The sequence below is a fragment of the Pelophylax lessonae genome, assembly GCF_965119305.1.
Source record: "Pelophylax lessonae genome assembly, chromosome: 6".
NCBI lineage: Eukaryota > Metazoa > Chordata > Amphibia > Anura > Ranidae > Pelophylax > Pelophylax lessonae.
Window position 1 is genome coordinate 270,308,893 of NC_138773.1, and position 16,374 is coordinate 270,325,266.

The 16,374-nt window shown below is 41.9% G+C and overlaps 1 protein-coding gene across 17 annotated transcripts in view; it reads left to right on the forward strand.

Annotated features, from left to right (window-relative positions):
• Positions 1-16,374, forward strand: part of BAZ2B (bromodomain adjacent to zinc finger domain 2B) — a 427,534-nt gene that overhangs the window by 104,748 nt on the left and 306,412 nt on the right. The window lies entirely within an intron of this gene.

Consider the following 16,374-nt stretch of genomic DNA (forward strand, 5'->3'; position numbering starts at 1 on the left):
CATTCTTGCTCTGTTTTTCTTGTAGAGATAAGCCCATGTACACCTGTTAGACTATGGAAAAAACCTAAACCATCATCCTAACTTAATTTCCTACAGGAACATGAATGATCGTTTGCAGACCATTGCAAGGGCCCCAGAAACTCTAAATTCCAACTGTCTCCAACAGTTCCCTTTTGGTCTTCTCAACGTGAGTGGTGGTCTCAATGACCAATAGAATGTTAATGACACGTGCCCCAGAAACTACAAAGGTGTTTAACAACTCCCTATTGGTTCCTCATTCTGAGTGGTGATCTTAATGACCAAAATTACTTAATTTTTGCATTATATGTGCCATTTAAATTTCAAAGGCCACTAACAGTTCCCAACCAGTTCTCTCAATGTGAGTGGTTGCCTCAATAATCAATACTAACTTACTTGCTTTAAAGTGCCCCAGAAACTCCACATTTTCAAGATCTGTAATAGTGTCTTATTAGTCCCCTAATGTAAATAGTGGACTCAGAGTCCATTATTAGCTTACTTGCATTACAATTGTCCAAGAAACTACAGTTCCCTATTGGTCCTCTCAATGTGAGTAGTGGTCCCAATGAACAGCGGGAAGTTATTTGCATTACATGTACCCCAGAAACTCCATATTAAGAAGGTCTCTAATTGTTCCCTACTGGTTCGTTTAAAAGCTGGACATAGTGCTTTATCTTTTAAAACAACTGGTTTATTAAACAATAAATATAAAAACACTCACATTTTCCTGGCGCTTAGAATACACCAAACTTTAAAAAGCATTCAGTCCTCACAGTACAGGTATAAGACAATCAGACAGTATTTCCATGGTATGCTCACAATGCGTGCCTCAGCGTGACAACAGATTGGCCCCTCCCCTACGCGTTATGCCAAAGGGTCAGGTGGCTTCCTCAGGGGGACATATATCCCCTGAGGAAGCCACGTGACCCTGTGGCGAAACGCATAGGGGAGAGGCCAATCTGTTGTCTTATACCCGCACTGTGAGGACTGCCGTTCCTCAGAGCGCATGCGCCGATGATGTCATCGGCTACATGCAATGTAAATATCTCCTAAACGGTGCAAGATTAAGAGATATTTACAGTACCTATTGGTAAGCCTTATTATAGGCTTACCTATAGGTACAAATTATAAAGGTAAGTTTACAACCACTTTATTGTTTGCATTTTGGTATAAGTTGAGGTTGGCATATTAGAGCTCCCAAACGTTCAGAGCTCCTGGTGCAATAAATCAGTTTTGGGCACCAAGAGATGCTTGCTAGGTTTTCAGTGCTGCAAAATAATGTGGTTTTCTGTGTTAACTGAACTATGGTGTAGATTTACTAAAAAATGGTGCACTCAGAATCGGGGTTCAGCTGTGCATGGTAGTCAATCAGTTTCTAACCCCCAGCTTGTTCAAGTGAGTTTCGGCAATAAAACCTGGAAGCTGATTGCTTTTTATGCAGAAGTGAGCTTGATTTTGCACTCTCCAGCTTTAGTAAAAAAAAACTCCTATGCCAGCAAACCTGGGCAAATTAGAAAAAAAAAACACAAGATGGTGTTGTTCCTTGCCATCAGTAAAAAGATAGGGGGATAAGAAACCTCATGTAAGCTTCAAGTTGCCCCTAATTGGAGCCTACACAATACATAGGACTGACACCCCACCTATATGTATACAATCCAATGAGTGAATGGTAATTTAATGATCACATTGATTCATAGCAGAATTATGACTACTCTTTTAGGGGCCAAACATACCCCCCCCACACACACACACACCTTCATCAGGGCTACAAAATAAGCATAAATACAAAGGTCATGTTGTATTTGAACATGTTTTGCAGCCTTGATGAAGGGGAAGTGTGTTCAGCCTCAGGAACACAGATTTACTTTGCTATGAATCAGTTTTATCATTAAAAGAGATGTATGGGATCCTTTTTTTTCCCTATTCATACTTACCTAGGTGGATGCAGGATCGGTCCGATGCCACATCTGTCCCCGACACCTCTACACTGAGGTTCTGACAGCTCCCCGAGCAGAGAGCTGCTGAATGTCAGTCACCGGTCTCTGCCCTGCCCCCTCCTCGCTCATTGGAGTGCTGGGCTGTGGAGGGGTGGGGAGTGGCCCGGCTCAGGCTCTCAAAGAATAAACTGGTGGATCCCGACTCCGTGGTCTCAATGTTGTGTTGCCTGGACTGACTTCTGTGACGTCAACAGAGAGCCAACTTCAGTCCAAGTTTTGGCTGTACATCTCTTTAAATTACCTTGGATGTTTGGACATTTGTTTGGCACTCCTATTGGATTGTTTGTGTGTGGTGGCTCATTCCAGGAGGCGGTTCATGCCCCATAACCGGAGCCAGTGTGCCCCATAACAGTTTCAATGACCCATAGAAAATCTGAATTATTCTTGTTTTTTACCCCGTTGATATGTGAGAGCAACTGTACCTGAGCAGCCAGGCACCATCACCGTGTAGCAAAGTGTATAAAGTAAGAACTGTCTGTGTTGGTCAACAAATTATATTTAAAATCTCAATCTTTAGATGTCATTTTCCACTGCTGATTCAAATTTGACACAGTTTTATTTATAAAGCTTTTGTAAATTACATCGGAATAGCTCGTGTCATTGTCACACTGTAAAAGCATGTCCCTTTTTACTCCAATTACTTCCACCCAGCCTAAAAAATGCTCAAAAAATAGTGCCCTGTTATATGAATATTGAAGACACATGTACTCTGCTCTGCATCTCATCCACTGATGCTGACAAATGTATGCCTGGCTTAGGCCAGGGGCCCATCCTAATAATAGGGAGACTGATTGCTTATTGCTCTCAAATTACTCTCAAGACCTCATAGGCAGCTGCAGAGTTAAAATAATTTTATGTGCAGAAAAAGAAATTCAAAGGCATGCGTCTTCTAGAAAAAACGCACACTGTGTACATAAATTGTATACATATAGAGGACAGACACAAGAGCTCTTAAGCAGAGACCAGCTTCTCGATCTTACACTCCATATCTGAGAATGTTTTGCACATTTTTTTTATGCCATTGTAATGTCAGAGAATGGATCTGTACATTTTCTATGTATTAAGAGGCTTTGAAGTGAATACTCAGAACTCGCCTAAACCCTATGGCGGGTATAAGTTGTTCAGGGCTTCTCTGATGTTGTTAAAGTGATAAAGGATTTTTTAAAAAGAATAAACATGTTATACTTACCTGCTTGGTACAATGGTTTTGCTCAGAGCAGCTCCAATCCTCCTCTTCTCAAGTCCCCTGCCAGTGCTACTAGCTACCCGCCCCCGCACCATGTGCCCACCATGGCAGTCCGCTTGCTATGGGGGCACTTATGCGGACTCGCTGCCGAGTCGGCTCTGTGTGTCCAAGAATACAGCTTGGTCCCGCCCCCCCCACTCCCTCCACACTGGCTGTGATTGACAGTGATTGCCAATGACTCACACTGCTGTCTATGAGCTTATGAGGAAGGAGATAGTGGAGAGAGAGGGTGCTGTCGTGTAAATTGCTGGATCGAGATCGGGCTCATGTAAGTATAAATGGGGGCACTGCGCTCAGAAAGTTTTTAACCTTAATACAGAGAATGCATTAGGACAAAGAGCCTTCAGGCCTTAAGAACTCGTTTAAAGCCAAACCCCAGGCATTACAGAAAAACTACTCTTGCATTGTTACTCCACTGCATTAATAAATGCGTATTAACTTTCAGGAGATGATGAAAAGATATCATACTTACCCTACGCCTCGCTCTGGCTTTTGGGTGGTCCTTTGCCATACTTTCATACTGTGCTGTTATATCAATATGTAAGATATAATATAATGCATAGTTATGGTAATGTCAATATATTTTGTCATTATACTGCCATCTTGTGGTTATTTTGGTTGTTGCACTTGCTTCTGTCTATCCTTTCTGTGTTCCCTCCCACCTGTGATGTACTTCCTCTTCCTGCTTATTTATGCTTGTGGGAATAGAGATGGCCACATCTGTCTAGGCCTTCATACAATCTGCTCACATCCGGGAACACATTACCATATTTTGACCTGCAGATACCATCTTCAATCATCTGCCACATTTTGTAGTCTGCTATACCTACTTCTTGTAATAAAACCTACGTAGATGTAAAGAAACAGTGTCTGGTGAGTTCAGCTATCTGTTAACGATTGTCTGCGGTGATTGCATCTGCTTATACAGGCCAGGAATAGGTCTCAGCAAGGGATAAGTCACTATTACAACAATTAGAGTCAGAATACATACAGCCTAGCTACCAACTGTCCTTTATTTCGAGAAAGTGTTCCTGATTTCAACAGATTGTCCCTGATTTTTAAAAAATGCCCCTCTTTCCTCCTCATTTGTCCTTCATTTTGGTCTGATTTGTATAGTTATATATAAAAGGCACTATTTATCTTTTAAAACATGTTTTATAGTGCTAAAACTTATATCCAATTTCTAAATTGCTGCATTTGTAAATCTCAACAGCCAGTATAAAGGAATAGTATTGGTTAAAAAAAGCAACTTTTTTTGTGTTCAACTTTTTTTTTTTGTATAATTCTCCTTTAAGAGGGCAAGGCAGGGGTGTGTCCTATGCCTACATACCTTTGCTAATAGGTGTCCCACATTCCCATCCCAAAAAGTATGCATACAGTGTAGAACTATTTGCCTCACATTGATGATTTCAATTTACAACCATGGCACGGAGGGCCTTAAAGAAAAGAGATCATAAGGATGGAGGGAGCTTGCCAGAGCGAGAAAACAGGTAAGTATTACTCCCTATATCTTAACTTATCCACTACACTTCATGAGCATTTAATCCTTGCATCCTTGCACCCTTGGGGGAGGAGAGGGGGGTGTTGGAGTAGGTCACTGCAAAGGGTAGTTTTGTAATTCCTGAAGCTTGGCTTCAAAGCAGACCTAAACACAAAAAATAACTAAATGCTTAAATGGATAAATGAAGCACGGTAGAAGGGTCTTTCAAGGCTGTTTATGTAAACAAATGCATGGACATGCTGAAGGGGAAGATTAGCCAATATGAACTCCAATCCCTCCTTCAAGAGTGATCCCATGACTGTAGGCAGGTGCAGGCTATTTTCTCCACTGCAGATGGTGCTTAACTGCAGTGGCAGTGCAGAAGGAGAGGAAATCAGGAGGAATATGTTTCCTCTATGATTTCCTGGGTCACTGGGGCAGTGATCCGGTTGGATAGCCCATGTGACTCTAGTGGCCATCTTGGGTCAGGCAAAGTCTATTTAAGACCTTGACTCCTTTATTCAGTGCGCTTTTAGCATGTAGATAGTTTAGGGACAGTAATAGCATTAGGGAAAGGTTCCAGATTAGTAGGGAAAGCGTAGGGATTCACTTCTCTTCCTGGAAACCTCCACACTTTGGCTTAGACCAGCCAAGCTGCATTCTGCCCCTCCAGAGAGATACTGTCAGCTTGGCTGAGACCTTCTCTGTTACATGTGGTTGTCATCCGTGTATGTCCCAGTTGGGCTGCCTTCCACTGGGCTTGTTGTGAACTGTTTTTCCTTGACTTCAATACAAGTTCTTTCAATTGCATCTGGACTGAGTGTGTGTTTGCCACTGCACCACACTACACCCTCCCGCATGACTGCTTGAAAGGTATGAATAGTGCAAAAAAAATCAAGTTTCTGATATTTGCACACACTTTTATAGTCAGGCTAGGCTAACACTTATCTGTTTTCATGTACTTTAATGTGTACTTTCTTGCCCTCTGTTCTCACCTTCTTCTGTTCTGGAGAAACAACAGTGATACTATTCTGGTCTGCTGACATTTTTCAGATTTAGGTTTTACCAAAATCCCACCGCTGATTAGAGGACGTTATTTTTCCACACACCCCAACACATATTTCTATGTGATATTTATAACAAATGTTCCGCTATCAAATTTTGTAAACATTCTCTTAAGCCTGAGGATTGTTTGTAAATAGAAGATTCATGTGACAGCAAAATATTTGTTTTATGTTAATAATCAAAAAAATTAAAATGTGATGCAGTGAGTGTTCTATTTATTTACATAATGGCAATTGAAGTTTGTGGGAGAGATCATGAAATAGTCCACCCAGAGTGATCTGATGGATTGTTCATTAACAAGTGATTGGACCAGCGGTGGTAAACATACGTGACACTGGGGGCCTTAAAGTGGTTGTAAACCTCAGACGTGAAATATGAACAAAGCATATCCCTCTATAGTGTGTACTTTGTCTCAATTAAGACCACTAAGTGTAATTTCTGTCTGCTGGTTCCTTCCTCTGCTATCCACATGAATCACTTCTGAGAAGTTTTCCTGATACCAAGAGAGGGACAGAGGAGGGACCACCAGCTGATTGACAGCCTCAATTCTGTTTCTGTGTGCCAGCCTTTTTCAACCAGGGTGCCCAGGCACCCTGGGATGCCTTGAGGTTTCTTCAGAGGTGCCTTGGCAAAATGCCTAGAAATTGGCCAAATATTGCATACAAGCCTGTGTGTGGTTGAAGCCTGCCTTTTAGTTACACAAAGCTAAAGGTTTTCATTGTGCACCATTATGACCTTCTAGCCGCCTGAGTCCTAACGACCAATTGCATCATCAGTTGATATGCAGGATGTCAGGCGCCTGCACAGCATCCTTGTATCCCCTCTCTCCATCAGTGTTGGGGTCACAAGTGATGGAGAAAAACTGAGGGAGAAGAGAAACATTGGAATACTAGTCAGTATCATATTGCAAAAGTGTATTTCCTTTGGAAGAAAAAATCCCCTCTAAAGTTGGGTGTCCTACTAATGTGGATGTTGCTGCATTATGTAAAACTATTAGAATAGTTTTTGCATTTTAGAATGGGGTACCTGGAGACTCTCCATAATTTTTAAAGGGTGCCTCAATGTTATCCTATATTTTTTAAAGGGTGCCTTGACCGAAGAAAGGTTGAGAAACACTGTTGTGTGCTGTGTGAAAGGGCTGTGTGTCCCTTCCCTCCAATTGGCTCTCAGACCTCCCCTCACTGAGCTTTCTGTCCCCTTTTTTTAACTCTCAGACAAGCTTTATAAATTCTTGAATTTGAACGGATATAGAGAAGAGAAGTCTGCAGATAATCAGGTACAACTTATGTAGGAGTATTTGTTTAATCTCTGCGTATTACTTGAGGCTATTCACTTCACTGGGTATATGTAAGGGTTTACAACCACTTTCAGTGTGGCCCTTGATATCTCCCTTTATATTCATATCCATATTCAGTGTATGTAATGTTAGAAAATGCCAGACTGAACATGTGTTGCAAGAGATGATCAAAGACTGAGGATGTGCTGCAAGAAATAGTCAGAGACTGAGGATGTGCTGCAAGAAATAGTCAGAGACTGAGGATGTGCTACAAGAAATAGTCAGAGACTGAGCTACAAGAAATAGTCAGAGACTGAGGATGTGCTACAAGAAGTAGTCAGAGACGTATGATGTGCTACAGGAAATAGTCAGAGACTGAGGATGTATTACAAGAAATAGTCAAAGACTGAGACTGTGCTACAAGAAATGATCAGAGAATGAGGATGTGCTATAAGAAATAGTCAGAGACTGAGGATGTGCTACAAGAAATAGTCAGAGACTGAGGATGTGCTATAAGAAATAGTCAGAGACTGAGGATGTGCTACAAGAAGTAGTCAGAGACTGATGATGTGCTACAGGAAATAGTCAGAGACTGAGGATGTATTACAAGAAATAGGCAGAGACTGAGGATGTGCTACAAAAAATAGTCAGAGACTGAGGACATGCTACAAGAAATAGTCAGAGACTGAAGATGTGCTACAAGAAATAGTCAGAGACTGAGGATGTGCTACAAGAAATAGGCAGAGACTGAGGATGTGCTACAAAAAATAGTCAGAGACTGAGGACATGCTACAAGAAATAGTCAGAGATTGAGGAAGTGCTACAAGGAATAGTCAGAGACTGAGGTTGAGGTTGTGCTACAAGAAATAATCAGAGACTGAGGATGCGCTACAAGAAGTAGTCAGAGACTGATGATGTGCTACAGGAAATAGTCAGAGACTGAGGATGTATTACAAGAAATAGGCAGAGACTGATGATGTGCTACAGGAAATAGTCAGAGACTGAGGATGTATTACAAGAAATAGGCAGAGACTGAGGATGTGCTACAAAAAATATTCAGAGACTGAGGACATGCTACAAGAAATAGTCAGAGACTGAGGAAGTGCTACAAGGAATAGAGACTGAGGATGTGCTACAAGAAATAGTCAGAGACTGAAGATGTGCTACAAGAAATAGTCAGAGACTGAGGATGTGCTACAAGAAATAGGCAGAGACTGAGGATGTGCTACAAAAAATAGTCAGAGACTGAGGACATGCTACAAGAAATAGTCAGAGACTGAGGAAGTGCTACAAGGAATAGTCAGAGACTGAGGTTGAGGTTGTGCTACAAGAAATAATCAGAGATTGAGGATGCGCTTCAAGAAATAGTCAGAGACTGGGGACGTGCTACAAGAAATAGTCAGAGACTGAGGATGTGCTACAAGAAATAGTCAGAGACGGAGGATGTGCTACAAGAAATAGAGACTGAGGACCTGCTACAACAATTAGTCAGAGACTGAGGATGTGCTGCAAGAAATAGAGACTGAGGATGTGCTACAAGAAATAGTCAGAGACTGAGGATGTGCTACAAGAAATAGGCAGAGACTGAGGATGTGCTACAAAAAATAGTCAGAGACTGAGGACATGCTACAAGAAATAGTCAGAGACTGAGGAAGTGCTACAAGGAATAGTCAGAGACTGAGGTTGAGGTTGTGCTACAAGAAATAATCAGAGACTGAGGATGCGCTACAAGAAGTAGTCAGAGACTGATGATGTGCTACAGGAAATAGTCAGAGACTGAGGATGTATTACAAGAAATAGGCAGAGACTGATGATGTGCTACAGCAAATAGTCAGAGACTGAGGATGTATTACAAGAAATAGGTAGGGAATAAGGATGTGATACAAAAAATAGTCAGAGACTGAGGACATGCTACAAGAAATAGTCAGAGACTGAAGATGTGCTACAAGAAATAGTCAGAGACTGAGGATGTGCTACAAGAAATAGGCAGAGACTGAGGATGTGCTACAAAAAATAGTCAGAGACTGAGGACATGCTACAAGAAATAGTCAGAGACTGAGGAAGTGCTACAAGGAATAGAGACTGAGGATGTGCTACAAGAAATAGTCAGAGACTGAGGACATGCTACAAGAAATAGGCAGAGACTGAGGATGTGCTGCAAGAAATAGAGACTGAGGATGTGCTACAAGAAATAGTCAGAGACTGAGGATGTGCTACAAGAAATAGGCAGAGACTGAGGATGTGCTACAAAAAATAGTCAGAGACTGAGGACATGCTACAAGAAATAGTCAGAGACTGAGGAAGTGCTACAAGGAATAGTCAGAGACTGAGGTTGAGGTTGTGCTACAAGAAATAATCAGAGACTGAGGATGCGCTACAAGAAGTAGTCAGAGACTGATGATGTGCTACAGGAAATAGTCAGAGACTGAGGATGTATTACAAGAAATAGGCAGAGACTGATGATGTGCTACAGCAAATAGTCAGAGACTGAGGATGTATTACAAGAAATAGGTAGGGAATAAGGATGTGATACAAAAAATAGTCAGAGACTGAGGACATGCTACAAGAAATAGTCAGAGACTGAAGATGTGCTACAAGAAATAGTCAGAGACTGAGGATGTGCTACAAGAAATAGGCAGAGACTGAGGATGTGCTACAAAAAATAGTCAGAGACTGAGGACATGCTACAAGAAATAGTCAGAGACTGAGGAAGTGCTACAAGGAATAGAGACTGAGGATGTGCTACAAGAAATAGTCAGAGACTGAGGACATGCTACAAGAAATAGGCAGAGACTGAGGATGTGCTACAAAAAATAGTCAGAGACTGAGGACATGCTACAAGAAATAGTCAGAGACTGAGGAAGTGCTACAAGGAATAGTCAGAGACTGAGGTTGAGGTTGTGCTACAAGAAATAATCAGAGACTGAGGATGCGCTACAAGAAGTAGTCAGAGACTGATGATGTGCTACAGGAAATAGTCAGAGACTGAGGATGTATTACAAGAAATAGGCAGAGACTGATGATGTGCTACAGGAAATAGTCAGAGACTGAGGATGTATTACAAGAAATAGGTAGGGAATAAGGATGTGATACAAAAAATAGTCAGAGACTGAGGACATGCTACAAGAAATAGTCAGAGACTGAAGATGTGCTACAAGAAATAGTCAGAGACTGAGGATGTGCTACAAGAAATAGGCAGAGACTGAGGATGTGCTACAAAAAATAGTCAGAGACTGAGGACATGCTACAAGAAATAGTCAGAGATTGAGGAAGTGCTACAAGGAATAGTCAGAGACTGAGGTTGAGGTTGTGCTACAAGAAATAATCAGAGACTGAGGATGCGCTACCAGAAGTAGTCAGAGACTGATGATGTGCTACAGGAAATAGTCAGAGACTGAGGATGTATTACAAGAAATAGGCAGAGACTGATGATGTGCTACAGGAAATAGTCAGAGACTGAGGATGTATTACAAGAAATAGGCAGAGACTGAGGATGTGCTACAAAAAATATTCAGAGACTGAGGACATGCTACAAGAAATAGTCAGAGACTGAGGATGTGCTACAAGAAATAGGCAGAGACTGAGGATGTGCTACAAAAAATAGTCAGTGACTGAGGACATGCTACAAGAAATAGTCAGAGACTGAGGAAGTGCTACAAGGAATAGAGACTGAGGATGTGCTACAAGAAATAGTCAGAGACTGAAGATGTGCTACAAGAAATAGTCAGAGACTGAGGATGTGCTACAAGAAATAGGCAGAGACTGAGGATGTGCTACAAAAAATAGTCAGAGACTGAGGACATGCTACAAGAAATAGTCAGAGACTGAGGAAGTGCTACAAGGAATAGTCAGAGACTGAGGTTGAGGTTGTGCTACAAGAAATAATCAGAGATTGAGGATGCGCTTCAAGAAATAGTCAGAGACTGGGGACGTGCTACAAGAAATAGTCAGAGACTGAGGATGTGCTACAAGAAATAGTCAGAGACGGAGGATGTGCTACAAGAAATAGAGACTGAGGACCTGCTACAACAATTAGTCAGAGACTGAGGATGTGCTGCAAGAAATAGAGACTGAGGATGTGCTACAAGAAATAGTCAGAGACTTAGGATGTGCTGCAAGAAATAGTCAGAGACTGAGGATGTGCTACAAGAAATAGGCAGAGACTGAGGATGTGCTACAAAAAATAGTCAGAGACTGAGGACATGCTACAAGAAATAGTCAGAGACTGAGGAAGTGCTACAAGGAATAGTCAGAGACTGAGGTTGAGGTTGTGCTACAAGAAATAATCAGAGACTGAGGTTGTGCTACAAGAAATAATCAGAGATTGAGGATGCGCTTCAAGAAATAGTCAGAGACTGGGGACGTGCTACAAGAAATAGTCAGAGACTGAGGATGTGCTACAAGAAATAGTCAGAGACGGAGGATGTGCTACAAGAAATAGAGACTGAGGACCTGCTACAACAATTAGTCAGAGACTGAGGATGTGCTGCAAGAAATAGAGACTGAGGATGTGCTACAAGAAATAGTCAGAGACTTAGGATGTGCTGCAAGAAATAGTCAGAGACTGAGGATGTGCTACAAGAAATAGGCAGAGACTGAGGATGTGCTACAAAAAATAGTCAGAGACTGAGGACATGCTACAAGAAATAGTCAGAGACTGAGGAAGTGCTACAAGGAATAGTCAGAGACTGAGGTTGAGGTTGTGCTACAAGAAATAATCAGAGACTGAGGATGCGCTACAAGAAGTAGTCAGAGACTGATGATGTGCTACAGGAAATAGTCAGAGACTGAGGATGTATTACAAGAAATAGGTAGAGACTGAGGATGTGCTACAAAAAATAGTCAGAGACTGAGGACATGCTACAAGAAATAGTCAGAGACTGAAGATGTGCTACAAGAAATAGTCAGAGACTGAGGATGTGCTACAAGAAATAGGCAGAGACTGAGGATGTGCTACAAAAAATAGTCAGAGACTGAGGACATGCTACAAGAAATAGTCAGAGACTGAGGAAGTGCTACAAGGAATAGAGACTGAGGATGTGCTACAAGAAATAGTCAGAGACTGAGGATGTGCTACAAGAAATAGTCAGAGACTGAGGAAGTGCTACAAGGAATAGAGACTGAAGATGTGCTACAAGAAATAGTCAGAGACTGAGGATGTGCTACAAGAAATAGGCAGAGACTGAGGATGTGCTACAAAAAATAGTCAGAGACTGAGGACATGCTACAAGAAATAGTCAGAGACTGAGGAAGTGCTACAAAAAATAGTCAGAGACTGAGGACATGCTACAAGAAATAGTCAGAGACTGAGGAAGTGCTACAAGGAATAGAGACTGAGGATGTGCTACAAGAAATAGTCAGAGACTGAGGATGTGCTACAAGAAATAGTCAGAGACTGAGGAAGTGCTACAAGGAATAGAGACTGAAGATGTGCTACAAGAAATAGTCAGAGACTGAGGATGTGCTACAAGAAATAGGCAGAGACTGAGGATGTGCTACAAAAAATAGTCAGAGACTGAGGACATGCTACAAGAAATAGTCAGAGACTGAGGAAGTGCTACAAGAAATAATCAGAGATTGAGGATGCGCTACAAGAAATAGTCAGAGACTGGGGACGTGCTACAAGAAATAGTCAGAGACTGAGGATGTGCTACAAGAAATAGTCAGAGACGGAGGATGTGCTACAAGAAATAGAGACTGAGGACCTGCTACAACAATTAGTCAGAGACTGAAGATGTGCTGCAAGAAATAGAGACTGAGGATGTGCTACAAGAAATAGTCAGAGACTTGGGATGTGCTGCAAGAAATAGTCAGAGACTGAGGACGTGCTACAAGAAATAGTCAGAGACTGAGGATGTGCTACAAGAAATAGTCAGAGACTGAGGATGTGCTGCAAGAAATAGTCAGAGACTGAGGACGTGCTACAAGAAATAGTCAGAGACTGAGGATGTGCTACAAGAAATAGTCAGAGACTGAGGATGTGCTACAAGAAATAGTCAGAGACTGAGGACGTGCTACAAGAAATAGTCAGAGACTGAGGATGTGCTACAAGAAAAAGTCAGAGACTGAGGATGTGCTACAAGAAATGGTCAGAGACTGGGGATGTGCTACAAGTGTTGGTCAGAGATTAAGAATGTGCAACCAGAGATGATCAGAGACTGAGAATGTGCTACCAGAGATAGTCAAAGACTGGGGACATGCTATAAGAGTTGTTGGAGACTGAGGACATGCTATAAGAGTTGTTGGAGACTGAGGACATGCTATAAGAGTTGTTGGAGACTGAGGACATGCTATAAGAGTTGTTGGAGACTGAGGACATGCTATAAGAGTTGTTGGAGACTGAGGACATGCTTTGGGAGACAGCCTTATACTGAAGACACATTACATGAGACTGTTAGAGATCAGTGCTATTGCAGGCCATTACACATCAACTGTTCCATGTTTGTTTTTCTTACCCACTTCTGAGTCAGGATTGTTATGTGTTTTGAATGGGCTTTGCTATGTACTTTGTATTAAATGTTAACATGCAGCATAACGTGTGTCATAATACATTGATGCCATGACTTGTGTTGCCTCATATCCTAACGCATGCATTGAAATACATTTTGATGCGTTTCCATTGATTTAAATTAAAAAAAAAAAAATGAAGTAGCTATGCACATGTGTAAATCCAGCCTAAGAGAATTTTCTTCTTTTAATAATGAACATGTTATACTTACCTGCTCTGTGCAGTTGGTTTTGCACAGGGCAGCCTTGATCCTCTTATTCTCGGGTCCCATACAGCGCTCTTGGCTCCTCCCTCCTGCTGGGTGCCACCCAGGAAGGCACGCTCCTGACCCACGGCTCTGTGTGTCCATTCACAGCCAATGGCTCCCGCTGCTGCCAAAAGCCAATCAGGAGTCCTTGGGGAGGCAAGGCTGGATCGAGAGGGGGCTCAAGTAAGCATTGGGGGGGCTGTGGGGTCTGAAGTGCATTACTAAGGGCTGGGTGCTGTGATGTTTTCACAAACCTATGTACAACACACTGGCGACCTCTCCCTCCAGCCATGATCTGCTTGCATTCTATAGAGAAGCACAGAGACCAAGAGATCCAGAAGTACACAGGGTCTAAAGTAAGATATACTGTATATTGAAAATATAATTTTGTTTTTTATTATTTCTTTTGTATGTTGATAAAGAGCACATGACTGGGTGTCTTTAGGGGGGCTGACGTTTTCCCAGTTATAATTTTTTGGAACTATCAGCTGACAAATCCTCATTCGTTCATGTCTGACGTTGATTTATACAAAGCTATTAGAGTATAATTCTCACCTTGACCTAGGAAGAGATCCGAAATTGGTAATTACCATAGTAGAATGCAGTGATTGTATATTTATTTAGAGTTGCAGAGCTACACATTATTGAACTAAGAAGGGAGAGATTTATTCAGACTAAATAATTACAAGCTTTCATCTAAATATTCTTAGCATGGTCCTTTTTAAAGCAGAAATTTCATTAGAAAGCTACCATTATTTCCACAGTGGTGATCAAACTTGGCATGCATGTTTATTGCCTGCTTGTAAATAATGTGGAAAAGGAAAGAACGTACTCTAATGTGTGAGTCAATATGAACCAGGAATAGAATAAAAGCTTACCTTATTGTGATATACAGTGTGTGTGCTGTGCTGTCATTCAACATCATATGGGGGGGGGGGGGCATAATCACAGAGCTTTTAGGGTGTCAGACTCTGGGCTGTGTACCACTTCACCCCTGCCAGAGCTGGGAAAGGAGGTAAAAGTGTTAATTGCTTATATTTGGTGACTTAAATTGCTTGTAATTTTAAAGCAAACGCATGCCTTCCCATTAGCCGTATTTCTCAATAGGCACAGCGGGTGGTGCTTAATTGGTACAGTAGGCATGGCTTGTATGGAAACTGTCAGGACAGAGATCTGAAAATTAACATTGCTTACTGTTTGTTTTTTAAAGGTACAGGCTCTGGAGCTGTCATCCTGCTCCTTACTTGGGGCTGGGTGCACACCCTTGCACTGCAGCAATGTGTGCATTAGAGCCTTTGGTGCCATTTATTCAAAAAGTATAACTAAAGGCAAAACTTTTTTTTTTTTTGGATAGAGTTGGGAGAGATTAGAACACCTGTCAGTTTGTATTGCTGTCTGTGTCCCCCTCTATTTACCACCAGGGCCATAGACAATTTTTTTTCCTATTGGGGGGGGGGGGGTCAGCCTTGTGTGCCCAGAGAACAATAATTAGCATGCCTGCCACACTGTGATGAATTGCGGTATGTATACAGTATATACAGTATATACTCCGCCCCTAGCAGGCACATCTGTTAGTGAAGCAAATAGTAAACATGGCTTCAATGGCAGCCGGCCCTGCCTGTCAGCCTCGTGGATGAGACAGGTGGTCTTCCGAGTGTCAGTGGCTCCCGCAGCTGATAGGCTACACTAACCCAGCTGCTGTGAATTTGACCAATTCTCTGGGAGGGAGGGGTTTGGACCCCCCTGACGCCCCCCCTTATCTACGCCCCTGTTTACCACTATCGTCGAGAGTGAAAGAAAATACAAATTTTTTGGTTGTCAGTAGAGCAGGAATAGAGGGGCAATCTTCCAATAGGTGACCCTGATGACAACCAGGGATTTCCTCCCATTGGAGGGATTTCCTCTCACTTCCTGTTTTGGCTAAGGGACAGAAGGTGAAGGTAAATCTCCCCAACTCAACATGGATTGCAAAAAAAAAAAAAAAAAGACTGATAGGCTATAACCCTCCCTTACTGTATCCAAAAAAAAAAAAATATATAACCATTTGCCATGAGTTCTGCTTAAGTGGCATCACATTGTCCTTGCCAATGCACAAACTTTACAGCGCAACACATCACATAGTAACCTACTAGCGTGCGTTGTGGTGCACTGTGTTGTGAAAAATTATGCATTCACCTTCTTTAAAGTATTTTGGTGCGTTTAGCAGTCCATGCAAATGAATAGACTGCTTTTACACAATGTGCTAAATAAGGCACATTAAAGGATAAGTTTACCTTTGGTAACATGTTATATCCATATTTAAGGTGTAACATGTTACTAAATCACCTTCTGCCTCCCCGACCTGATCCTCCATAGTGATAGCACGACTGTGTGGGCAGGGTTCTGTGAATGTGTGTGTATATATGTACCCGCGATACGGTATTATTCACTTCAAATACACCCAGTGTGTGTCTGTGACTGCTGCTGCTCATCGATCTCCTGTGTGAGATATTGAAATCTGATGACTATTATTACCATACAGCACTGTCATCTCATAT